Consider the following 27,353-nt stretch of genomic DNA (forward strand, 5'->3'; position numbering starts at 1 on the left):
AGTTTCTAACTTTGGAAATGGCAGTATTCAATTCATGGCGAGATGTAATAATTCAATAAAACTACGAAGCGCTTCGAATGTCGCCAGGCCGTTTTGCGCTTTCGCAGTCTTTGCGAGCGTTGAAGCAAGGACGCGCGTTCATATACGAAGAATCATGGAGAGAAAAAGAAAGAGAGAAACAGACAGCGAGAGAGAGAGAGAGAGAGAGAGAGAGAGAGAGAAGCGAAAGGGCGTAGGTAGGTAATTAAGGGCCGTAGGTTCAAACTGGAAAGCAAAGTCGAAGGGCGCCTCTCCTCTTCCGTGAGAGGCGTGAATTACACGACGAGGCAAGCGAGCCGGCAGACAGGCTCATTGTCCTCCGCTAGTTTAATTAATGCAGCTGAACCGGCAGCTCCCTCATATCCTTTCCATCCTCCCTCGCCCACCCGGTCTCTCTTACCACCACGTTCGCCAACCCTGTCTCTTTCTTCCATCGCACCATCCCTCCGCGCGTCGCCGACCTCGTGTATATATCGCACACCATGGCCTCGAACGACGTACATGCAATCTACCAGGGGCAATTCCGTAGACCCGACAATATCGTCCTCGTCTTTCGTCTGGATTTCGATAATGATCCGTCAATTAGCCGACGGATCAGTGATTCAGCCGCGTTGGTGTTGCTTCCCTTTTAACTCTTCTATTCGTCGGCCGAGATATTTGTAGTATTCGTACGTATGTAGACGTATGTATACAATATACACATTCCAATGTACACATTGGAACTTGTAATAAATTAAACAGAGCCATTAAAAGTACATGAATAATTACTGCAATCCAGCAATCTCGCAGTATCGTATAGAACGGAAAATTTGTTATATGTATAGAATTCGTTTACATTTTTCTAATTAATCATCATATTATATTAATTAGATATTATATTATGCTTTATCATGTTTTTCAAAAATATAACAAAAAACAACCATTACAAAGAATTGGGTCCTGATTTATTTTTCCTTATTTTGCACTTAACGTGCGAAATTTGTGATTTAGAGCGATAATGTGCACTTCAGTCTTGGAGTTGAGAACCTCAATCTGTTGTTCGTCGGCAATTCAAGCGGAGTCGAATCAAAAAGAAAACGACGGATGTCGGGAAAAGGAAGAAAAACATTATTGGAAAGAAAAAGAGCAATCGTGCCTCTTTCTCTATTTCACAGCCATCTGTATCTTTGGAAACAGATGAGAAATAGAAAAGAGCGAAAGAGAAGATAAAAGCTTCTTTGCTCTCTTCACGTTAACCTTTATACTCAATGGCGTAATAAAGTTCACAACGAGCCTTGTTTTCAAATTTCTTTACGCATTTTCTCGATAAAATGATAGAACGTGATGTGTTTTCAAGGTTTGAAGATCACAATCGCAGACCCTAATTTCCACTAAACGATTACAATAACCCTATTGCTCTTTCTGAGACTATTTAAAGAGCGTAAGAGACAGAGAAACTTGTTCGGCTTTTTTGGTTTCTCCTCCAAGACGCGGCGCTTTAGAAGAAGAAAGAAAAGAGAGAAGAGAAGAAGGAGGAGAAAAAGAAGGAGAAAAAGGAAAAGAAGAAGAAGAAGAGGGAGAGGGAGACTCATGCGAGGTCAAGGTGCCGCTCTGTTGCCGGCTCTCTTTTCTTGGCTCGAGCACTCGTAACGTAATATCTAGACTTGCTCGTCAAACGCCAGGCGCGATTATCGGTCCGATTCAGTTAGCTCTCGTACTTGAGGCGCTCCCTTCTCGTCCACTGACGGGAAATTCTCCGTGTTCGGATGTGGAGCAACCAAGTTGGATACGTCACCGCTGAGAACCGCGAGCCCTCGTAGAGAACAGCACGTCTATCTTCTTTTAATTTCCTTATCGCTTAATTATAGCTTATCGCGCCAGATTTATTTTTGAAATAAAAATAGGTATAGTACTGCATGCACTGAACGTTTTGAACCTATACCAACTATTTTTTCAACCACTGAGGTCAGATTAAAATAAACGATCATTGTTCCATTAAAAAAGCATTGTTAAGACAACGATTACAAGCTGTACAATAGTAAAAATTATAAAATTCTGAAGAAAGAAATCTTTCCGGGAAAAAATGTGTGTAAATAAAAAAATAATGAAACTTTGTTAGTTCAGGTAGGTTTGATAATAAAGAATTAATAAATATTGTTTTGATCATTTTCGTCAATACATGTAGTTCAGTTAAAAAAGAAAGCATTATTCTTTCACAAAATTTTAATTCAAAATTTACTTATTAAAATATTTGAAGTCGAATATCAAAATTAATGTTCCTTGAGAAATTCCTTTTAGAGAAGAAAATTGACTAATATTCTCCAAATAATCTTTTAATTGGGTATTGGAGATTCTGAGATACCGCTGAGAACCGCGAGTTACTATCGGATAAAATTAACGTTGCTCGACGAGCAGGTGCTAAACGAAAAACGGAACTGAAGTATTCATGAACATCCGCGCACTCCTCCACCGCGGCGCGCGACGGCGCGGCGGCGGCTCCATCGCGTTCAGCCGGTGGATGCTAATTCCAGGTTTAATTCCGATTACCCCGGCCATTATAGGGGTAAGAAGGATTCTGAACCGATTAACCCAGTTCGGGATCTTCAGGATAGACACACACGCGACCTTTCGTGCTAGACGGTCGTCACGTTTATCGTCGCCGCGACGACATGTCGATCCAGCGTTTATTCCCCGCGTTCTCCGGTACCCTTCCGAGAAAAAAGAAACGCGGCCACCGTGTATCCCCGCACGATCAACCGGCTAGTAACGACGATGCGAAACGTTCTCGAGAGCAACCTTGAAACTTTAATAAATTCTCCTACTCGCATCTCGTTTCCGTTGAACGAATTTCCGAGGTGGATCGACGGCAGCGACGGCAATGACGATGGTGAGCGAGCACCCCAGGTGGATGCGCTTTATCGATTTTGGCATACCAGACAAGTTGCTTCTGCTTCCGCGGCGATAATTCGCCGACTCGCTGCCTCGGCTTGGCGCGGCTTAAGTCGCCCACTTGGAAAGTTCATCAACGCAACCTGTGCTTCCCGTATTCAGGTATAATATACATATTCCTGAACTCGGACGGATAATCCGTGAAAATAACGCTATTCTAGCCCACATATATTATACGTATATCAATCATTAATGTTTAGGAAATATAAGATGTGCTAAAAATAGCACATCTTATATTTCCTAAACATGGCCACACTAGTAGCATTCCATTATGTATTTCAAGCATCGTAGTCACAGGCAAGTATTATCAACGTATATATTCTATATTTTTGTATCAAAATAAGTAAAGCTGCATATAACGAATTTTACGAGCATCTTCCTACTATAAAATACCCTGATGATATCAATAGAGAATCTAGCTTTTATTATCATCTATATTTCGTTAACAGAAATAACGCAGAGTGAAATGATCAGCGAGGTTTCAAGTCAAGATGTCAACGTCGCGCGCGAGGGTTGACCAGCCAGGTCAAGTAAGCAAAAAGTAGACTTAGGAGAAGACGAAGAACCACGAGGAAGTGGAGAAGGAGGTGGACGAACGTCGGACGTCGGGACGCTATTTATATTCGATGCCGAGGACGTTCAACCCGCAAGCACCCCCGCCTTCCTAACCGTGTATCCTCTCCATCTTCGTCTCTCACTGTTTCTCGCTCTATCTCACTCCGTGCTCATCTCGTATCCACTCGGTGGCGACGTGAAAACGGATAAACTCGCGAATAAATCTCCCAGCTGTATAGCTGCAAGAACCTCCTGCTTCTCCCCATCTCTCGTGTTTCGCCCTATATCCTCATCTTGTGGTCTGAGTGCCTCACCACGGATTACCCCGTACCCGAGAAGTAGACACGCGTAAACGAGCCGGTTTCGCTGGTAATTTGAAGAATTAATCAACCGGACGGACAAAGTTTTCATGTACGACGGTGATCGATGGCCGAAACCAGGTATCATTAACCGTGCATGTATAACTGAGCAACTGAAATATAGACCTAAGCCAGAAAGACTAAATTTCAAACGCAAGAAACAAGAAAAGTGCTTGAAAGGTGATCTGATTGAAAGGAATAATCCTCGCTATTTGTTGCAATATCATACATTAAGCGATTAAGCAATAACATGGTTATCTAAAGAATGATAAAGAATGCTGAATGCAAAAAGGCTAGAAAAGATTTTAGTTAATTCTAAGAATTATGATCTTTGAAGTAGGATATAACTTGTGCACAAAACTATAATAAAAATTATTTGAAATTAGCATCACGTAGTATACTTTGATGATTTTATTATACAGCGCTATTAAAAATTACTATTTAACTTTCGGATATTATGAAATCAGTTTACAAATTTTTTATCATTGATTAGCCGCTTTGCGCGAATGTTTCAGCATCCTCGAACTTGGACACTCGACGTGCATTTGGCTTTTCATCCTATCGTGGATTTCAGAGCCGTCTATCGGTCTTTTGCGTGTCGACTGACCGCGCGACACGCAAAACGAAGAAAAATCGTTGGAAGCGGAAAGAAAGTAGACGCGAAATTAGATTTTCTAGCGAGGTCGCCGCCGCCTAGCGCGTGCCGTAGGATGGCGAAAAAAATAAAATCGATCGGAGCTCGATCCATCCGACGAGCTCGTGTCGAAAGAAGGTGGACGAAACGAGGAAGAGGAGAGAGGAATAAACAGAGAGAGAGAGAGAGAGAGAGAGAGAGAGAGAGAGAGAGAGAGAGAGAGAGAAAGATTAAAAAACGGAGAGAAAGAGAGCTGGAGATTCGGTTCTCGATGCGGAAATTCTCCGGGTAGGGATCGAATGAGAGACGAAGAGAGGAAACGAGGAGTTGAAGAGAAGAATCGGGAGATGGGGTTGTGTGAACGCAGGGAAAACGGGTATCATCCACGGCCGTAATTAGAATCCACTTCGTGGAAATGGTTCCGAGGCTTCGGAAGCCCGCCTCCTCTCTCGTTCCTCCGCTTATGATCCTTTAGCTAGGTAGGTAGGTAGGTAGGTAGGTAGGTAGGTAGGTAGGTAGGTAGGTAGGTATAGGTATAGGTAGCTAGATAGGTAGGTAGGTAGGTAGGTAGGTAGGTAGGTAGGTAGGTTGGTTAGTTGGCTGACTGGTTGTACGGTACACATGCGCGCATCCAAGGCGCCCAATACGATTGCGTAATATATACCACGATACGGCAACGACACAGCAACGACGACGACGACGATGTCGACGACAATTCTTGATTCTCTCACGCGTAACCGGGAAACGAGAATAATCTCAGGGGCGGATTCCCCGTAATTTATACGGGCCGCGTGGTTATTATGTGAAGTGTTTCTCTTTGCGCTTCCTCTTTCTTTCTCGATGTTCGAAAATTCTGCGAGTATACCGAGGCGAGCGCAGATAGACCGTGCAATCTCAATGCTGTCCAATAATGATACTCCAACGGTTAGACGTAGAGGGTGTATCGATCCGAAATTAAAAACTCGTTCGCTTCCACTCGCTTTGACTTGCTCCATTTATTTTGCACTTGTGGTCATCCCGGTGCAGTGGTTTTCTATACATCTATACACATACATATATACATGCTGCGTGCAAATGCAGCATTTACTTCTATTTTGTAAAGTCGATTTTTTTTAGTCAGTCAATCTTGTATCTCTCTCATCACAATTCGATTAGAATTAGAGTTGCTATTATTGATTGATCTATACTAGGACAAATAGCGGGTAACATTATCGGATGTGACGCTCCACTTTTCAAGAGTATTCGATCGTGCTGTACAACTTTGATAATACTGTAATCGATATAAAATAAAACAAATCTTCAATGATCGCACGTGCATGATGTCGTATATGAAGTAGACGGAAAAGATACCAACTGGTAGCGGAAAGGCATAATTTTGGTTCTGGTTGGCTCTTGGCGGTTGGCCAACGCGCGAGGTCAACAAGTTTCGTGTCTCCTAGTAGAAGCAACGAAAAGTCATAAGAGAACAGGAAGAGAACGGGAAGAGAGTTAACGGAGGTTGACAGCCACCATGACGATCCGATTGAACCGTCTGTCCTGTCACTGTCATGCGTCGTATTTTTAGTTACTGTCTAACGTTCTATCTACAAACGAGATCAAGCCCAATGTGCACTGACGAATTCAAACTAGCCGAAACTAAATGAATATTCATTGCTTTGCTGAATAAATTTGTTATTCATCTAGAATTCACGTTGCAATGCTAGATAGATCGGTACCTAAGTTCCAAATAACGATTACATTAAAATAAGATCAATTTGAAAATGTCTTTGACGGAATTAGATCCAGTTGTTCATTCGCGACAGTAAAGTTTAATTTACGGGGATTACGCTCTTCAATTTAATCGCCCGTTAAACTTAAAAATAAGATCGGCGTCTCGCCGATCGAGATATCGCGATTGCAAGAAAATACGATCGGACAGAATCAGCTTCTATTGTGTTGTTACCCTCTCGTCTGAGAACCACTGGATGCACCACGCGGCAGCGACCGGCGACCGGCGGCGCATTGGTGGGGGTCAAATGTCACATTGCGTGACTCACCGTCGGCGTCGCCTCCAAGTGTTCGCTGCAACTCCTGCGCGCGGCGCGGCGTGTATACCTCGCGCGTCTGCAATTCGCGCCGCGCCTTCGCCGAGTAAATTGATGATCGGCGTCGGCGATCGCGCCGTGAGGAGAAAAAAAGGTATCGAGCGACGTCGAGAAATGGTTGCCGATAATGCGGATTGATTTCGCATTGACCGAAACTAGCTCGGTCTTCCACGGGACAGCGTTCCCCACCCCTCGCCGTCCATTAACAAACGCGCGCGCTACTTTGCATTCTAAGTGGAGCGCGAGCGCGTTTGCACTTTTATCCTTCCTCGAAGAAGCCACCTTATACCTATCGCACGATCGATCTTTAATGCGACGCGATAAACGCCACACGTCCGCCACATGCCGGCGGAATAAATGCTCCTGTTCCTGTTAGCGCCGCCTGCCAACAGCTACTTGCTCGCCTATGTATTTAAACACGACAGATTTCTTTATGCACATTGCGTCTTCATCTTTTGCTCCAACTTGAAGTTTAGAACGTAACGATCTTGTACGACTCTGTCACGCTCTTGAATCAAATTTGATCGCAACACTGATATTTCACGAAGCACGTCATTTTATCATCGCCTGTCGAGTATTATCTAAGGTTCCGCATTGATAAGATTGACATCGATACTCGATAAATATTGAGTCTAACATCGATGATTACTTTTGACATCGATGTTTTTTGCAGATCCCTAAAATGTAATGGCTATAATACGAAATTTATATTAATAGTATTCTATGCTTAATATTCTAATAACTGCAGAAGCAGTGTAAAGTTAGTAGCTAACACGCTGGTTGTAAAAAAGTGGCCCTCACTAACCAAGAACTAAAGAGTATAGGTACACTTGTGTTAATTATTTAAAAAATTAAATTATGCCTAGTTAATGCTATATAGAAGATTGTAATAGCACGCGCTACATAAATAAACCCGAGAAATAAAACCATAAGCCTTTTTAGATATGTGATGTGAGAAATTTGTCTCAAAATAAAATTATTTTATTTATATACAGTTAGGTGCATAATAATAGTACCGGCTGAAAAAATGAAGAAAATTCCAAATTTTAAAATTAATCAACAGAAAATTACTTAATTTTATTTATTAAATGGATACATCAATTAATAAAAACATAAAACATAACCTCTCATTATTACAAAGAGATAACAATGAAAAAATTGAATTTTGTTAAAATTTAGAATTTCTTCATTTTTTTCAGCCGGTGCTATTATTTTGTACATAACTGTATATAGGTAGAGCTATTAATACCTATATAAACATTAATAAACGATAACGATAATGGATAACCTGTGTTTATATAAGCATATTATTAATATTTATTATATATAGTTTATAGTTAAATAATATAACAGAATTTGGTAAAGATAGCTGATTTTATTTTTACGCGGATTGTGATTGACCAAAAGCCGTTACACTTGGGAACACTTCTCGTTTGATTTTGCTATAGGATATGCATCAGCCTATACTGGCAGTCCATACTCTTATACTACATATAGTCAAAGACAAAACCAGTTAGTGAACTAAATGTGTAAAGATAAAAATCTCGAAGAACGTAAGACGGTGCATCGATGGCAAAACATCGATTCGTCCATAAGTACTTAACCATCGATGATTGCTTGATATCGATGTTTCTTGCGGATCCCTTTCAGTATTATCATGATTTCATACGCGACTACTTTTCTGTAATCTTAATCATAATCAATAAAAATGAAAAATATAACTGCTTTTAGAGTTCGTATCTATTAATATAAATCATCAATATTTATTCAGTAGATTCAGAGCCAGATCGTAATAGTTACGCGCTATTCGAATGTAGATAATAATAGTAATGAGTTAAAAATGGTAGACGATATATATTTCGCAGTGCTGGCTCAAACGACAGATATAACCCGTCGATATCGCCGTCACTCCGAGCTGGCGTCATCTTTCAACGTCTGACGAGCGATGCTAAATCGTCGATCGTGCACGTAACATGTCGACACGACCGTTCGCTCTTACGGATCACCGATTATTTAGACAATGGAAGCGCGATAGTGATCGCAGCTGAAGACCCGAGGGGGAAGACGAGGAACGCGCGAGCTGAGCTGAGTGTAAGAAAAGGGCAGGGAAAGGCGGAGAAATCGTAAATTGATCGATCGCTGACGCGATCATTCATCGCCGCAGCTCGATATCGGCAAGCGCGACGGGTGTCGAGATTGTTCCGAGCGTGAGACGCGGACGGCCCGATAATTCCGTCGCGATAATTAAATCAGGTAATTAGGGCGGACCCGTAACTCAACGAAAGCATCGCGTCGTCGTCCGTCCCTTCGGTGGAGTTGTCGTTAAACCGTCGTCGCCGCCGTCGCTGCCGTCGTGCGACACTCGCGCGTTTATGTCAGTTATTACTGTCAAAGTCGTCGGGAACGTACGTGTTTCCTTGGTATTAACGAGACGTTTTATTGACCCTATCGTAGGTAGGTAGACGCGCTTTCTCGGGCGATTCGGTCGATTGCAATTCCGAGTCTGTTCAAGATAGCGACTTGGCTTGTAGACAGAATTCGTAAACTCGCAAACTGCACGGGAGTATCAGTGATATTCACCGTTGTTAATCGTTCAAGTTCGCGTCTCGGAAGTTAATCCTGCTTCATTGTATTGCAATTTAGTAACATATAAACGGAATACCTATGATAAATGTCTATAGCAACTTGTCACGTATTTATACGAACATTTGAGAAAGAGAATTTTATTGCGGCTAATATAAATTACACTTTTAATATTCTTATATAAAATATTCCTGGATAATAAAGAAATGTTGCGTGTTATGCGAAATTGCGTGAGAGCAATTGAAAAAGAAATGTATTTAATACTTTTGTGAGTCGTTTTAGCTGACATTAAATTAACATTAATTAAACTGCAATATTCGTTTCATTATAGTAGACACTAATTTATTTATTTTGGGTAATTACAAATAGATGCTACATTTTTGTTGTATTACACACGTTTTACTGAAATAAATAATTTCTGTATTATTATTCGTAATTTTAATTGCGATACGTCACGTCTTATAATTATTCCCACTGCCGCGTGTTTAGATTATAAACTAGCTGAGAGAAGCGGCCCTGTATTCCTATTTGCTCATGCCGAATCTCTCAGTTAACGCGCTCGTTAATTAATGCACGATTAGTACGTTCTCTCCACAAAGAACCGCGGACGAACCGAAATATATATATTCTCGGTAGAACGCAATTTTGCTCCGGAAAGATAAACAGCGGCCGCCGTTGCGTCGCTCGCGACGTTAAATTCTGTCATGCGAATATCCTGACTAGTAGAAACTGTGAAACAGATGCAGCGAGCATCCCGAAACTTCGGATTTCAAGTACAACACGGTACTATCTGCCGACGCAAAGGGATTCGTAAACTTCTACGTTTAGCTTGCAGTACCTTATCTCTGGATATACAGATATACGTACAGATATATATATATATGTATGTATATATATATATATATATTTTATTTATATATACATATATATTTATTTATTTATAGAATGTTCCGTGCGCTTCGCATTTTCTCGCACGGGTAGATTCTTTCTCTCCAGATTAGAATTAATTTCTCTTTAACAAATATGTCAAGACATTGACGTAGTTTTCAGATTATAAACATTCAAAGAAATTAAACTTCAGGTACGAATAAATGCAAAGCGTTCTTTTGATTTCACGCAAATCCCTAAATTATGGTAAAAAAATTAGATGCCTCATAATATCTCACAACGGACATCTCATATTTCTACCTTCTATTCTGTCCTAAATGATTGGTTAAAACGCCACCGGATGATGAAATCAATTTCACGGGCTTCTACTACCTCGGGACCCGGGCGGCCGCTCGAAGTTGAATATTGTTTATGGAATATCCAGGCGGATGTGCTGAAACACGCTGCTATTACACATCGCGTTTTGCACGACACGCGGTCGACGTCCACGATCGTTAAAGGCGGAAAGAGAGAACCCGAGGAAGAAAGGCGTGGAGAGTGCTTTCTTGCGCGCCACGCGATTATGCGCGCGCGGATACATGCTTATGCATGTGCTTTGCGCCGAGATTTATGTCGACGGCGATACCTTTCTCTCTGCATAGAAATGTCGGTAATGTGCTGCTCCGCCACGGTGCCGCGTACGTAATGCATTATCCTTAATGAATCGACTGTGTAAAGCCTTGTAACGTTTCATATTTCACTTATGCATCGATGAGGACTCGTCCGTCCCTCCTCGTGAAGCGCTAATCTCGTAACTGCCATCGGATTAAATGAAGCGAGGGCATCGCGATATATATTCGTGCACGTACACGTAAAAATGAAACGTGATATTATGTAAATGACTCCAATCTCTTCACGTGTGACTCCTCTATGTCTATCAGTCTATCTAATTGAACATTGCTCATCGTACACCTCATCTTAACAGGATTTATGATTCAAGATCACAATAATGTTCAGATGTCAAGGTAAACAAAATATAAATATATATGTATCGAATCGCGTTCGCTTTACACTATATATACTATAGCCTTAAATCGTCTGTTTTACCGATCAAACGTGACTTTTTTAAAACAAACTTATTTTTTTATTGGCTTTACAGATTAAAAATCCGTTTCTAAAGTTAAAGTATTATGTATACTAATGCACCCCACAGCGAATCATGTATTCTAATACTCTTCTGTGCGGTCATCGCATTCACTTTTAATTCACTTTTAATTTTTTCACACTAATCTTTTATATTAGTCTAATTGTAAGCCTGATTCGGAGGACTCTATATTATTTTTTCATGTAATCCACGTTTCACAGTGTTCTCATTTTGTGACAACAAACTGTAGAATTTTTATATAATCTGCACAGTAAAAACTTTTTCGCGCGTAATATGTGTGTATATGATTTTAGACACGATTTTAGATACGATACACCGATATCTATTTGCGGACAGTTGTCGTGCATTGCATTGTTGTGCAGCAGCCGTTAATGACGCGAGGCACGTGAATCACACAACATCTGCAATTGTTACCCATTCGCTGCTGCACGCGTGTGGCGACCACGTTCTCACTACACACGTGCGGTGTACATCCATAGATATATCGCACGGCGCGCCGCGTTATTTTTCCGCATGTAAAAATGTGAAACAAAAATCTCGCATAAATCAAATTCAACGCCAAAAACATTTTGCGGATTTTAAAAATCGATCTTTTCGCTGAAAAGACCGATAATGACTTACGTTTCACAGACGCGTGATATATAACGATATATAAATTGTGTGTAAATATACCAAATTAGATAAGGCGCGGCGGGCGCGCTTCTAAAAATTCCAATTTGCAAACTGCTCTTCCTGCCGTTTTTACCACATCCTGCGCCGTTCAGTTTGCATGCAAACTTTATCTACGCTCCACCATAATTTACGATGACAAGCTAATTTCCTGGCAGGATTGTTGCACCGGTAATTAACTCACATACGAGTGAATCGTACTGTTCGAAAATGCGCTAAATAACGAGAATTTCGCGAACGCCGCGAACGGAATGGCGTTGCTTGGATTTTCCATGTTTCATTTTTAATTACGCGCTGATGATTGCTGGCGCGGTGGTTCGTGGGTATTAGCAAATAATACCGGGCCCTCTTGAAAGGGGCATCGTGCGCGCAGCAACGCTAAGGATCCGCCCGTAATTTCAACATCGCACAGCCATAACGGGTCCCGAGACAATGGCTCGTATATATCGGGTGGCAAAAGAGTAGTGCGTAGGTCGACCGTTGTACCAAATAATGCATACGCAGCGGCGATCCGTGCACGTCCGTGAGAAATTATTGTCGAGTGCGATCGCGCCGCGGGAATTTCTGTGTCTTGTCTTTGTGGCTTGCGCGACTTGCCCCGGTGCTGTTCGAAATTAATAATGTCCCGGTCTTAACGAGCTCATTAACCGCGTCGTTTCATAAAGTCCCGTAATTTATAAGGATCGTTGCGTACGAACAGTCAGATTTTCAAGTCTTATTAAACATTTATACATTGAACGTTTATTGAATCATTGCGTATATTATATATTTAATTAACATATTTCTTTCTCAAATCTCATCTACGTGTATAAAGAAAGGAGAATGTTAAAAATAGGTCATTTTTCACCTATTAGCGAAACCTTAATTAATCATCGGAAACTGTTTCCAATGATTTTCTAGAAATAGAAAATAACAATTATTTGTTCACCAGACTTGGAGAAAGTTACAAAAATCAAAATTTATTATCGAGATTTATTATTAAAACAGTTATATGAAGTGCTTCTTAAATTTTGTGTACTCTTGATACGTCTTTAAAATAAAATCACGTGCACATTTATGTGTTGAAAATTTATGAGTAGTAAATGTAGAGAATTTTATCTTTTGGTTTACATAATATATGTGTTGTACAGGTATGTAGATTATGAAAAATATGCGTTTTTCCCTTCTTAACCGAACTCAGAACGACGAATAAGGATGCGAGGGAATTTGGTCGCATGTTTGCGCGCGCGTGCGTGCGTGTACGCCCGCGCGCAGTCTCTTCTTTTAGCTTTCCGTTCCTCTTCTTTTCTAGTTATTCCTTTCTATTTTCTCCTCTTCTTCATTGTCTTATTCTCCTTTGTTTTATTTATATTCATCGTTGTCGTCAGAACTTTGGTAGATTTCGTCTGTAAAATAATCATTCAAGTATTCTGCAGAAGCTTTAATAGATAGTTGATCAAACGAACAAATCTAAAATAACAAAGAATCATCGCAATGTGAAAACAGCAAGGCTACTTTGCAAGTACACGTATGACCAGTTATGCTAGATAAGCCAAGTTTAGATTTATCAATAAGAACATAACAAAAGTATTTGTTTTTCATGAACGTATAGCCTAACTTGGAGAAGAATGCAGTTACATTGTTGAATTTTGAGACCGTACTCTTGATAGTCAATAAAATATGATGTTTTGAATTGGTCAAAGTCATCAGAACAAGCGTAGTAACATCGTAGCATTGTGCCATTTGCGTTGAGAATATGGTGACGAGACATACTTTTATTAACTGTTTACAATAAACTATATACGATAATCAACCACGGTTCTTGCTCCATCATTCAGAAGATTCTACAGCATTAATATATTGTACATGTATAAGATATGCCCGTAAAGTAGGGAAGACATACGACAAGTAAAACGGTCGTAAACGTCGCGGAACTGAGGGAGGTAATGATAAATAACCCTTTTTTCCTTTCGGATCCCTCTGCATGTACAAAACACATCAACATTGTGTAAACCAAGAAAACAAACTTCTCTGTATTTACTAATACTCACCTTTCAACACAAAATGTGCAATTAATTTTATTTTAAAGATATGTCAAAGATACAGAGCTTAAAAACCACTTTATATGATTTTCTTCAACAACCGATAATAAATCCCGATTTTCACAACTCTCTTCGGACCTGATGGGCAAATAATTGTTATTTTCTGTTTCTATTTTCACACTTTTCAGAAACACACACACACACGCGCGCGCGCGCGCGCACACAAACAGTTTCCAATGATTAGTTAAGGTTCCGTCAATGAAAGTGGCTTATTTTTAATATCCTCCTTTCTTAATTTAAATTAATGATTCTAATAGAGAATGTCATAACGTTATAAATAATTACACGTCCGCTTATTTTATAATTAGATGTTGGGGAACATTGCAAAAACAGCAGACTCGCAACAGTTTGAAAATACATTAGTCGCCGTAACATTGAAACAAAATGAATTCGACTGTGCAAAAATTAACTGGCGGCGTGTTTTCAGACAATACTCTACCGGAGATATAGCGTATACCAGAATGACTGAAGGAAGATACGCGCGTGATTACAAGGTTCGGCGGAGATCGCGAAAGTTTAAAGATAGCCCTTAGATGGGTCGACGGACGGAGGGCTCGCCCGCGGGAGATTGTCTAGGGACTGGATAATGACCAGGCCTTATTATTACGCTACTCGTTATGCCATATGCCCGGCTATTATCCTTCTGGTTTTTCTCTCTAAATAAATGACGCTAATTCGTCTTAATACGCGACATCCGGCCGTGCAACGCCTGCGCCTCATATATACGTTTATTCCTTTTGAAAATTTCTCGAGTGGGAAACGGTGCACAATGACGCGATACATTTTCAACGTATGTAACGCAGAAAAGAAAGAATCGTTCCTCTTGTAACCGAGAATCTTATATCTAGCACTTGACTCATATTTGACTCATATATCCCGTTCTTTCTGCATATAAATAAAATTGACTGTAAGCCGTGGCCTCTCTCCGCAGCACGCAGGCTGTTTTGACGTATCGCAATTTATTTAAACGCGTCCCATATTTTTGGCCACGGCCGTGTGTGCATTGTCGTGAAAAATCGTATGTCACGTATCTGCGGTACGTAATATAACGGAATGTTTACGGCACGGTAATAGATCCCGCAGAATGGCAGAGTAATTTTAGACTTCTAACGTCCTGAAAGTTTCGTTGTAAACGTGCAATAGTTGGAAGCGAAAGATATTCAGTAACGTCGACCGCATGCAGAGGGTGTAATATTCGAGGCGAGTGCACGTATTTCGTATATATGAGAAGTGACGTATAAGAAAGATGAATAATAATCCGTATCTATATTTCATGCGAAAACCGATATTATCTTCAACGCACCGAAACTTCATCTATATCGTTCGTTTAGCGATCCTTCCTTTCTCGTTAATGATCCAGTCGAAGATATTATATTATAGATAATATTATCAATTTTCATCTTTTACATCGCAACGTATCTTATGTCGACAATTGTATTATAATATATCTATATATCAATCTCATATTCTTTACGAATAAAACAGAAATACCGAAAAAAATATTTGTGAAAAGTTGAATAGTGACAAGCACATTCATATGTGTTCAATGTTACTAAAAATACATCTACGAGTCAGAATAAATCAAGATCCCAATAAATTAATTCGTTTACGTAAACTCATACATTCAAAAGACACAGAAGTACCTTATAGGATTTTACGAAAAATCGTTTCTTATATATTAAAAATGATTATGTATCTAGTATTCTTTATAAATAAAATAAAAATAGGTAAAAAATTGTGCGAAAAATTAATAATGACAAGCACATTCATTCATGTTCAATGTTACTATAAAAATGAGAATAAATCACGATCCCAATATATCAACTCATTATTTACGTATAAATTCACGCGTTCAAAAGACACAGAAGCATGATTTGACGAAAAAATGTTTCACATAAATATAGGCACCCATTTTTTATTTATTGATTTAATGTATGAAATGTAACAATTGTAACAAACAATTTTTTATTTTTGTATGCACAAGAACACGTGTATTTTTTCACGAATTTTGTTAACGCGATACAGAAAAATATGTTAACATCTCATTCCCCTTTACCGGCAATGATGTATCTCGCAATCGCTCAGGCCGACTGCAATCCTCGTCGGCGGAAAAGCGAACAAACTGTTCCGCGAAAATTCATGCACCTAATTCGCGTACGCGCGACGAAAATCATTTCATTTCAAAGACCCTCCAAAGTGTCGAAGGAAAAAGTATCGGCATACTTAATCGCAACGCGCGCGAGCAACAGATTAACGAGGGATGAATAAAAAGAAAAAGAGGGGAAAAAAAGGGGAAGAGCGTCCGAGTCCGACAAACTAAATTTCAGGTATGCTTGCCTTATCATTAGTCACGGGTGCGCCACGGTGTGAATTAGACTCAATTACACGGCCGCGAGTAATCCCGGGCAAACCGAGTATCCATTAATCGAGTTACTTGGAACTTCAAACTCGGGGAGTAGGAAAGTTCGCTTGCCATTAAAACCAAGGGCGCGGTTTAGACCTCCCGAGTTCGAAAAGCATGGCACAAACGAGCTTTACCCTTTTTCTCTTTCTTTCTCTCTCGCTTTTACCCTCTCGAAAATTTCGACATTCACTAGTTTCACTGTCGAATTAATTAAAATTAAAATTAAAATTAATAATCATGCTAAATAAATGTTATGCTGCTAAGTTTAACAATTTTATATGCAATAGCGAATTATTTGATAGACGATAACGCGATGAAAACCTGGATGATATATAAGTATGTCAAATGTCAAATTCTTCGTGAAATTCAAATACCTTCTGAAAGAAATTTCTTACTACGTTAAATTATTTTTATTTAAATTTCCGTGAGGAAAAAATCAGCTTTGAATGCATCGAGGAATACATTTGTATAATGCATCCTTGTGATCTGCATAATGATCTATGAATAAGAAGCTTTCAACGCATTGCGTCTATTTTCTCGATGTTTACCTATTTGCTTAGAGAATTTTGCATCTCAAAGTCGAGGATGCTTCAACTTCTGAAGTCCTGGAGCCCTTTTTCCGTCCGTCAAATTCTTCTCGCTTTTTTTTTTCATTGACAATATGCAAATATAGTTTAAGAGACAGTTTATTTTGATATGCAGTAAAATATAATTAAAAACTCTTTTAGCGTCGTTTCTAAGCGACTATTAAATAGAATAAAAAATAAAGATCTCATTACTTGTTTCTAATGTATTTTCTTTAGACAATTGTTCTTAAGATCTCTGGTGATCTCAAAAAGAATGAAGATGACGATTTTGCCTTAATCCATTAATTCGATTATGCCTTAATCCAAAATGAGACTCGTACACGCGTGCGGATTCAGATTTTACGAACGGTGCCCAAGTCCACTCGCAGCCTCATTCAAGAACTGGTCGCGACGCCGCAAACCGCTAGTTTCTGTGAGCGAGGTAACCGCATACACACACACACACACACACACACACAGGTGTACACACGCCTGATATAGTCGCTTTATGCGCGGCAAAGTGGCGGAGAAACATATAGAATAGAAATCGACAGAAGCGAGCGCGACACTGCACGGTTTGTTACTGTTACACGCTCGTGCGTATAATACCGAGTGTTACCAGACGGAAGATTTTATCGAGATGAAATCCGCGTAGGTCGTGCAGCAGCCGTTGAGACTCACAAAAAAATCTCGATATAAACAGCATCCGCTGCCCGCGAAGCGCAGATCTATTCGCGCGCGGGTATAATGTTAATACTTGATGAATTAAATTGCATAACGACACTTAGATTATACAATGTGAACTAAACGTGGCTTAATTTCCGGACGAGAAATTCGAATCGCCAAGAGACACTCCAAAAGAGAAACAAGATCGCGTAAAGCAGGAACCATTCCTCCTGCATAATGTATAAGGTAGTCCTTGCTTCACAAGGATCTGATTTTCTTTTAGTTTATCTTACCGATCTCTCTCAGTAGTTTGAGCACATTCTAATTTCAAAAATAAAATTCGGGATTCTAAAACGTATTTATTTTACTATTGCTTTAAACTTTAAACAAAAAAATAGGTGTGTATCTATTAAATAATTATGTAAAATAAATAATATACTAATTATATTAATAATTAATAAATAGTACTAAAATAAATATAATAATACTAATATAAATGTAAAAAATAATACGTATATTATATAAAAATAAATAATATAATATTATTAAATAATACTACCAAAAATCTAACGACAGTTTGGTTTTGTATCACAATTAAGTGATTTAAATGATATTCAAATGATAGCTCAGATGATAGCGCGTGAAAGCATTACGCACTTTTACTAAGTAAGAAAATACCAAGTGGTGCGACACATAAAAAAATCTTATTAAGAAACTATCAACAAATTAAATTAGGTACGACTCAAATTCTATATATCTAGTTTCCAACATGTTTCATGGAACACTTGAAAGATCCAGGGATTCAAGAGTGTTTCATAGCAAAAGCAAAAGAGAGATTGCTTAAACGGATACTTTTGCGTCACGTTTTTATCCCGGGACACTTTCGCTCTTCCGCTGAGGATATTTCCTTCTACTTTTACTCGCGCGATCCACTAACTGTGCAAACCAGTGCACCCGACCCGGCACTACGGCACTGTGCACATTCGTGCGGCACAATCGGACGCCGCGCGCGTGTTATCAAGGAGGTGAAGACAAGAACTGGGTTACTGGACTTTTATATGTATAACGCGCGGTCGTGTGTGCACGTGGCAGACGCCATGCATTCGAGAACGTGTGTGTGTGTACACAGGTATATTCCACATTCGCGTAGCCGCTATTTGCGTCGTCGTACCGGGCAGCGTTCGCGATCTATTATGTATCAACCTCAGATGTGTATATCACCCGCGGGCTGCAGGACAATGATAGATCAATGCGACACGCGCGGATTAATGGGCCGCACGGTTACACGTGTACATACCGGGAGGGCCCCGCTATATCTGCCCGCTCGTATTTTCCCCTCCGCCACCCGCTCTTCCTGTTATCGCAAAATACGCATTAATACGTATACCGTATCGCAGCCGGTGATGTGCGATCTAAAACGAGGGTCCTGCTAGATGGAGAATGCATTATCGCAGGACGAATACTAGGGCTAACAACGTTGTATTTGTCGTCGAAATGTCCAAAACTTTGAATGTCAAGTTTAATTGACGGAAGATTCAAGACTATTCATAAAAAATGCAGAGACATTTACGTAATTAAATTATCTAACTAATTAAAAAAAGATTAGAAATAAATTGTTCGACATCCGTTACCTACACTCTGCTAATTCTCGACTTTTAAAGACAATGAATGCTTTGAATAACTTGCGCGCAAATACGTATCATTTATTCACAAAATTACCGCTAATATCATTTGTAATTTAAAACGACCTCAATGCGTACTGCTGTTACTGAATTACGATACAACTTTTATTGTTTCGCGATTTAATTCATTATTTTTCACGAACGGAATCCATTTGTTGCGACGCGCGCATATGCTTAAAAAAGAATCGCGGAGAAATCCGCTTTGCGGTCTGCGGAATGTCTGCGAGTGTTTGGAGGAGGCGCGAACGGCGAAGACGGAACAGCGTGCTACAAGTCGGTTTAACTTTAAAGAGGCAATTACACCGTCGTCGCACGGCCGGTTTCCCCACAGACATAGGCCGACACAACGTGACCCGATTGGTTAGCCATCGGAGTTTATACAGTCAAACACGTCTTCGAGCGAGAAGAAAAAAAACTATGTTCGCGCGCCGCCGGAAATGTCGTTTCTGTGCTCGGCCTGCGAGAGTGACTCTCGCAGGTTCGTCGACCCGCTCTTTCGCGCAGACCAAACTCGGCGAATGATCACACGCACAAACCTCGTTCAAAAGAGAAAAGATAGGAGACGATATCAAGCTTATACCATAATTGATATAAAAATATTGTTAAAATGTCTGTTATTACATCGTTCTTGATACAAGAATGTACTTTACGTTTACTCCCTCAAGGGGTTTCTGCGATAAAAAATAACCGCAAAACCGTCTAACTTGTGGAATAAAACATTAGCGTTGCATTTAAGGAAACTGTTTGCGCAAATTTTGTAGAATTTTTAATTAAACCATATGCATGTTTTGCAACACGCTTCGGCTCACAATGCATAAGGCTCGAACTCGCGGCGTTAATATCCCCATCTGATAAACAGCGAGTGCAGGATTAATGGGCCAATCGAGTCACTCCGATTCTCCGCGAGTCGTTTCGGTTGCCTGTCAATGCGACGTGCTTCTCAAGAAGAAGCTGAAGAGAGCGAGAAAACCATAAAATCGATTATGCGACCATCTTCTCATTTACACGCGCGCGCTATATTATTACAGCATTATAATTCTTCAATCCCTTTTTTGTCAAAGTTACGTTCCTATATTTTTATATAATATAAAATTATTTTATTTATATAGTAGAACAATTAAATAAGTCTTATTAACCCCTTGACTGTCAATGACGGAAATATCCACAAAAAAACTGGCCATCAGAACTGTTTATAACGGAAAAACCGCACATTTAAGAAAAGGTACTTTTAACGGAGAACGGAGCAATTAGAACAGGGCCCTATATCTTCTTTATGTTTTTAAGGTTGCTGAATTAAAATCTGAAATCAAAATTGCGAAATTTAAAATGGCGGACCGAAAATGCAAAAAATTGTTCGATTTGCATAAAAGTGTATATTTAAAAGTTTTTAAAACCGCGCTGATTTCAAATACAAAATAAAAATTGAAGAATTCAAAATGGCAAATTCAATGTAATGAGCAAAAAATTCAAAATATGGTTCAAATTGCATAAAAAGTTTTCAAGGGTTTTTGGAGCCGCTAATTCTATTTTTAAAATTAAAATTTGTCAATTTTAAATGACAGATTTAATATGACGACTAAAAAATTTAAAATATCGCTTAGTTTGCATAAAAAATTAATTTATAGATAAGAAATTTTATAAATCTTTCCACCATTTTTTAAATTTAGAAATTTTGACTTCAGATTTAAATGCAGCGACTCAAAAAAACCTCCATAAAAAAAGCACTTTTTAAATAATTTTAAAGTTTACTTTTGTCATAAGCATTTTTGTGTAGCCCACAAGATTTTTTTTCGCCTAACAACCAAGGGGTTAATAAAAATTCAGCTTTGGTGTACTTTAACCCGAGGTCGAAACGTAGCGTTCTATTTAATAAAGTTGGCCAGTTGAGTCGAATAAAGTACACCAAAGCTGAATTCTTTTCACTTACTGACGATATAATTCTCAATTTGCTGTTAATAAAAATGTAATAAAGATTTCTCTACTATTAATAAGAAGGGAATTTTTCCGTGGAAGTAAGTATTTGGAAAACTTGCAACATGCTTGCAAAGCACCAGGCGTTTGTCAAGACAGATCGCGATCGAAAAACGGCGATCTGACAGATGCGACCGCAACTGAGCGAACCCAACCCTTCTTCCTTCTCGTCTCGCGTCCTCCCGTGCCGCAGAAGCGTACGTGGGCGCACTCTCGGGCGCATCTGCATAATCGTACGTAAATTGCACGAGACATCGCGCGCGGTAATATATTGCGGCCGGAGGGTCGGGCCGACACACGGCGTTCATATGCAGAGAGGATATGTGCAGTTCGTGCGGATCGGTCGGCGCAATATGCGTGAATGTCCGCGCGCGCCGCGTCGCGCCGCGCCGTACGTCGTGCAACGGTACACCGTTGCGACCGGTTAATTCAGTTAGTGGATATGGAAGGATATGAGCGCCCGCGAAGGGCGAGCGGGCGGGAGAGAGAGGAGATGGTTGCTGGACCGCGCGCATCCCTGCGGTTTGTCCGTTGGCTGGGCTCTCTGTTTCTCTCTCTCCATCTCTCGTGCGTACGAGAGAAGAGTACCGGGTGACGCAAACGTATCGCCGGGCGGCGCGGCAACGAGGGTGACCCGCGTGACGAATTTTGCCGAGTAAGCACAAACGCGCCCGGCATCCCGAGTAGCAGTCTCTCGAGAATTATCCGCCAATTACACCGTCAGATTTCTACGGGCGTTCGAATCATTCGGTCGGGAACGATCGCGAATGAAGGCTGGACGGCAAGTTTCGGGGCTCATAAAATCTTCTGAAATTAAAGATCGTAGGGCTTAAAAAAATGTTATAATATAGTAGAATATATTTCGTCATATATATAATATATATATCGAAATATATATATTAGGAAATTCAATGAACGAATTTATATGTTGTTCTAATACCAATGTATATGATAAAATAGCTTCAGCATTGAATATGCTGATGAATATGCCATTAATAAATGTAGGTAGCTAATTTATTTAATAAAATGAAAATTTTTCCGGTGAAATTTGTATTTGTAATTTGTGTCCTTTTTTTCTGAAAGTCAGTCCAATTAACGATAAATTTACGACAATTTACGCCAGAGCTTTATTCCGCTTAAAAAGCGACCCGATCGATGACGCTCGTGCTATAAATCGAGAAAAAAGATGTTTTCAGTAGAGACGTAAAACCGGCCGACGGATAAATATTTTATTACTCAAACGATTTATTACATTTTGCCGGAGCGCACCGAAGCAGGAACGGAAAAATTCTCGTTACACCAGAGAACGAAATAACTGAGTCGCGTAATTAAATGTTGATTCGGCAACCCGTGACCGTTCATTTAGCAAATTTGACTGGAATTTTTCCCTCTACGCAGAAATTGAAAAATATTCCTCCTCTTTTTTATTCAGTCAATATCAACCAACATATGATATTTTTCATGATAAGAGATAATACGGTAATCTTTTTCATTAATTCAAAAGTCAGAATTTAGGCAAACTTCTTACGATTTGTAAAAGTAACTGAAACAAATTTCCTCGAAACTGAGGTTTTTTTTACAGATATGTAATTTTACAGATATATGAAAATGCTATGGACATAGTAATTTTACTATAAAACTATAGCATTTAAACTTGTGCGTTTTGATGGTCCGCAGCTAGTGCGACACCATAGTAATATTTACTATAAAATTTTCTCCGTGTAAAGCTTGTCGCTTGTCGTACAAAAACCTTAACCCTCACAGCTTACAAAATAATAGCATTCAATTGCTCTGTGAGATGATAACGCATCAATTTGTAATAGCATTAATGCACGATTGAAAAATGCAAAACGCGCGTAAACAAACGCGAGTTCTGCGAAACGGTCCGCAGTTGCCCACGCCAATGCAGGCGCATTACTCACGGCCCATAATGCACCCACGCTCGTCGCGTCGTTTCGTAAATGCGTGTGCGCAAACGCGTGTAAACACACCGCGATCGTACGCACGCGGATCGTTTGAATAATGCGACGCGCAATTACCGGCAACGCGTCCGAACGGGACGATGTGATTCGTTTTTCCTTCCTGTATATCATTCGTGGTTATTTAAGCTCCACGTGATAACACATTCGCATTTTCTCCGCGTAATAACTGAATTACGCGCGGCGTTATTTGTATCCGTGTTCACCCAAACGGATACAAATAAAATATACATACCAATAGCGTTGAATACAATTTAGCACATTTTAATCTTTAATCGCGTAACTAAAGAAAATTTATTCTACCGTAACTAAACGCGACTTGATGCAGTTGCGACTAAATCAAATTTCATTCACTCTCTGATAAAATTATTGCAACCGGCCGGGAGTAAATTTTAACGCGGATTCTAACTAATTTTGCGTTACGTGCGCTAAGGGCGCAAAATTTTGATATCTACATTTTCCGTCTCATATCTTTCACTTTTTCTACCGAAATGCTGAAAGATATACTCTATCGGACAGCTCGTTTTTACTTAATACTTGAGTGCTACATCATATCCGCGTGATAAATTTGAATTTCGTGCCAAGGTCTGTCCTCGAACAGTAGAAGGAGATACATCTGATTTGATCATATCTAAATGTAGAACCAAATTCTATTTCAGGTCTTCTATTAGAAATCAAGGACGATTTATTGGCTCGTATATTTGTAACGAGCTACTTCTTTCGTTTCTTTCCAAAATAAGTAACTAAAGCTTAATCAAATTACATTAATCAGAGGACGCGCGCGGACAACGACTCCGGTGAGGTCTCCTAGTATCTATACTGGCTGCTACCTCGGTTTAAACGGAAGCGGTAAATTAGCCAGGACAGAGATCTATTAATATTTCAGTCTCTTCGTTCCTCGCTTGTCTCACTCGTCTCCACTTATACCCCGCGAAACTCGTCGCGAGTCTCCATTAAACCCAGCGAAACTCTTGTTTTCGTGCACGTCGTTTTCGACGAGCGAAAAGGGGAGATTTCCGGCCCTCTCACGGATAATTCCAGATCGGATACGATCGTATCCCGTTATAAATAGTCGCATTGTCGCCTGCTCGCGAAGGTTATTTTAAATAGGTATCGATCCGCCATGGACATAATGGTGGTTAATAACTATTAAGAAAAGCAAAAGTATGTATTGCGTATGTCGTTATACTATATGTGGCATTTGACAGCCCATAGCTTCCATCTTCTTAAACGAGGTCTGACAATAAGGTTCGCGAGCTCGTCATCACGGTACAATTGCTATATACCTTATTGCTGATTTATCACTGTGGTCCCCTTCAAAGTAATCCCCTTGGGAAGCTACATATATCGATGCCAGCGCCTTATCCACCCTTCAAAGCAGTTTTAGAACTGCTGTTGTTGTGAAATGGCCTTCAGAGCTGCCGTTTCGTATGTTACTCTTACAATTAATGTCATTGACGTCATCAAAGTGCGTTTCTTTCAATGTTTCCTTTATCTTTGGAAATAAAAAAAGTCACACCGCGGATCTAGCCCCATATGACTTTTTTTTTACAGATATGCAATGTGTTTGAAAAATAGAAATAATATGAAATTTTAACATAATAGTAATGATTTTAACGTCTTTTAATGTCCATCGTGCAATTATTCACGCTAGTTTTGAACTTCTCTCAAAACAGCATTTCATATACGGTAATGAATGGTATATATTATATGATATACCATTATGTCTAAATTTATTATTATAACAAAGTCCTACGTATATCAAATAGATACTCTGTCATCTGTAAGCCAAAAAAATTGAAAGTAATACATTCCGGAAACAAGACCCATCCGTTCAGGATTAGACAAACGCAATAGATGCACGCGAGCGAGATGGTTAATTCATGGCGGTGCGGTGTGAGGTACGTTATACGGTGTACCGAGTAGTGTTGGATTCGCAAAGACCATACTCGGAATTTAATGTTCCGTCATTCGATCTGCGATGCGCGAAACCCCGCGCTATACTAATTATCCCGGTCTTTATTCGTACACGCCGAATTCTTTCCGTGCCTAATAGCGTTGTGTGCACACGCATTACTCTTACGCTCGAGCCGCACGTGGGATGGCAAGTAAATATCGCGCGTACAACGCGGAAATAATCGATGATACGCAGGATACCCGTAAACACGCACGGCTATTATCGCATCCGGATATCAATATGTGGAAAATAATGAAGCTGCAGACTTCCAGCTGTCACGGAGCACACAAAACAATTTTTCTCGGAAGAATTTTTCAATTCGTTTGTGCCGTATATGAGTCTTGAAAGATTCAGAAAGAATGACAATCGTACAACTTGCGTTTTCCATCTTTCGAAAAATACAAATAGATAAAACACTTACTAAATACGTAGTTAATCAAAATCCAGTTACCTTATCGTAAAATCTTTTTTGTGATTCTAGAAACAAGATTGAAGGCGCCTGTTTTGTCATGTCAAAACAATTATGCAGAGAAAAAAATCGGCATACTCTTGAATCTCATTCTCATGCACTCTTCACTTTTATCAATGACTTATTGTAAAATGATAATAGGACGTGTGTGTATTATATTGTCACGAATATTATATATCTCTTCGCACGAAGAGATTTCTCCTCGCTAAGAAAGAAATGCAAAAAATTCAGGTCTCGGCAAGTCACCATTCGTCCCTGCCGGTTCGTCCATTTGTGCCCGAAGACACGGACAGACTGCGCCGGGACACGTTAATATCGCAGATGCACGAGATGGAGGATGGAGGTTCTTAGTCACCGCGGGACATTATGGTAATGCATGCGTGGTTGCGCAACACGGTAATGCGGTTACGATTCATTAAGCCGCGCTCGCAGGTGGCGGCGACGCGACGCGACGGAGGCACAAGCAGGCGAGGAGGAAAAAGCGAAGGTCCGGCGCGGCGCGGCGCGGTGCCCGCTCGAGCGAGACGACGCGATGGAGCTGTTCTCTCGCACAAAGAGCTGCGGTGGCTCTTCCGACAGGATAATTCGTCCTTTTCCTTTCTAGCGCAGCGAGTCAGGCTTGGATTTTCGAGCAGTCTCCCGGACCTCGCCGAGTGACGAGGGAAACGCGCGCGCGACTCGCGAATCGCGATGCACCGGGCCCACGTTGGCGATGTAACGATGATTCATATACGCGGAAAGAGATCCGCCTCGTTGGAGCGAAGCGCGGAAAAGGCTATCGGTGTACAGAAATTCCGGCAAGAATTTATGCCGCGCGCGTTTGGCGTAGAGCCACTTTGGTGTGTATGCATAAGTATCTATTCGTTTGATGAGTACTATACTATTGCAACTGCTTACGGCGATATTCGCGATCAACTGTGACCTAGGATGTTCCAGACGTGCAAAAGAAGATTTGCGCGAACCTTTGTCAACAATAATGTTAAAAAAGCTATATTATATTGCGTAAACTATTAACAATATAATTTAATAACTATTAATTATTTCATTTAACTGTGATTAAGTAAATTGACAAAATTGTTTTTTTTAACCATTTCAAGTGACTATTGAAAATTGAATTAATACGTACGACAAATAACTTAACTTCCCGCAATAACTGACATTAAAAAATTATTTACTTCAAACCCATTCAAGGATTTATTACTGAAAGGTAATTCTAGTCCATGTGAAATATTGGAAAATAACGATGGAATTGTTTTGCTGTTGGATGCTGGAAAAAAAATACGCGAGCGCAACTTTGATGAGACGTTGATTCACCGCGCAATGAGGAAGTAAACCGCGAGATCCTCGCGTAAAAGGATCTCGTACTCATTGCGAAACCGCTAAAACCGCAAAGCAGAGGTAATGGCGCTTGTCTGGGGGGCAGCACAATCAAGGACGTCGCTAATTCCAGGCGCACATTCGGTGAACACACCATTGATTAACCCCTTCACGATTAATCCCGACTTTAACGATCTCGGAAGAAATCGGATTACGCATCGTTAGAATCATCTTTGGTGGCTCGTAATATAAATATATGTCGCATATAAACACTTATCCTATAATACGTCCGTCTTCTGTGATTTTTACTTACATATTTACATATACTGTCATTTATATCCTTAAAAATTTAGATGAAATTTAATTATATGTTATTAA

At 40.0% G+C, this 27,353-nt stretch overlaps 2 protein-coding genes and 1 long non-coding RNA gene across 7 annotated transcripts in view; 1 reads left to right on the forward strand and 2 right to left on the reverse strand.

The window, feature by feature from the left end:
• Positions 1–27,353, forward strand: part of LOC139810695 (uncharacterized) — a 163,103-nt gene that overhangs the window by 66,909 nt on the left and 68,841 nt on the right. The window lies entirely within an intron of this gene.
• Scalloped (TEA domain transcription factor 1 homolog scalloped) overlaps positions 1–27,353 on the reverse strand; it is a 166,016-nt gene that overhangs the window by 63,238 nt on the left and 75,425 nt on the right. The gene's annotated exons all lie outside the window — the stretch shown is intronic.
• LOC139810697 (uncharacterized) lies at positions 9,499–27,251 on the reverse strand. Its single transcript, XR_011731464.1, has 2 exons — positions 25,641–27,251; positions 9,499–13,268 (listed from the first exon to the last, which is right to left on the reverse strand). It is a non-coding gene; the product is annotated as an uncharacterized lncRNA (long non-coding RNA).

This window comes from Temnothorax longispinosus, chromosome 3, assembly GCF_030848805.1.
Source record: "Temnothorax longispinosus isolate EJ_2023e chromosome 3, Tlon_JGU_v1, whole genome shotgun sequence".
NCBI classification, from domain to species: Eukaryota; Metazoa; Arthropoda; class Insecta; order Hymenoptera; family Formicidae; genus Temnothorax; species Temnothorax longispinosus.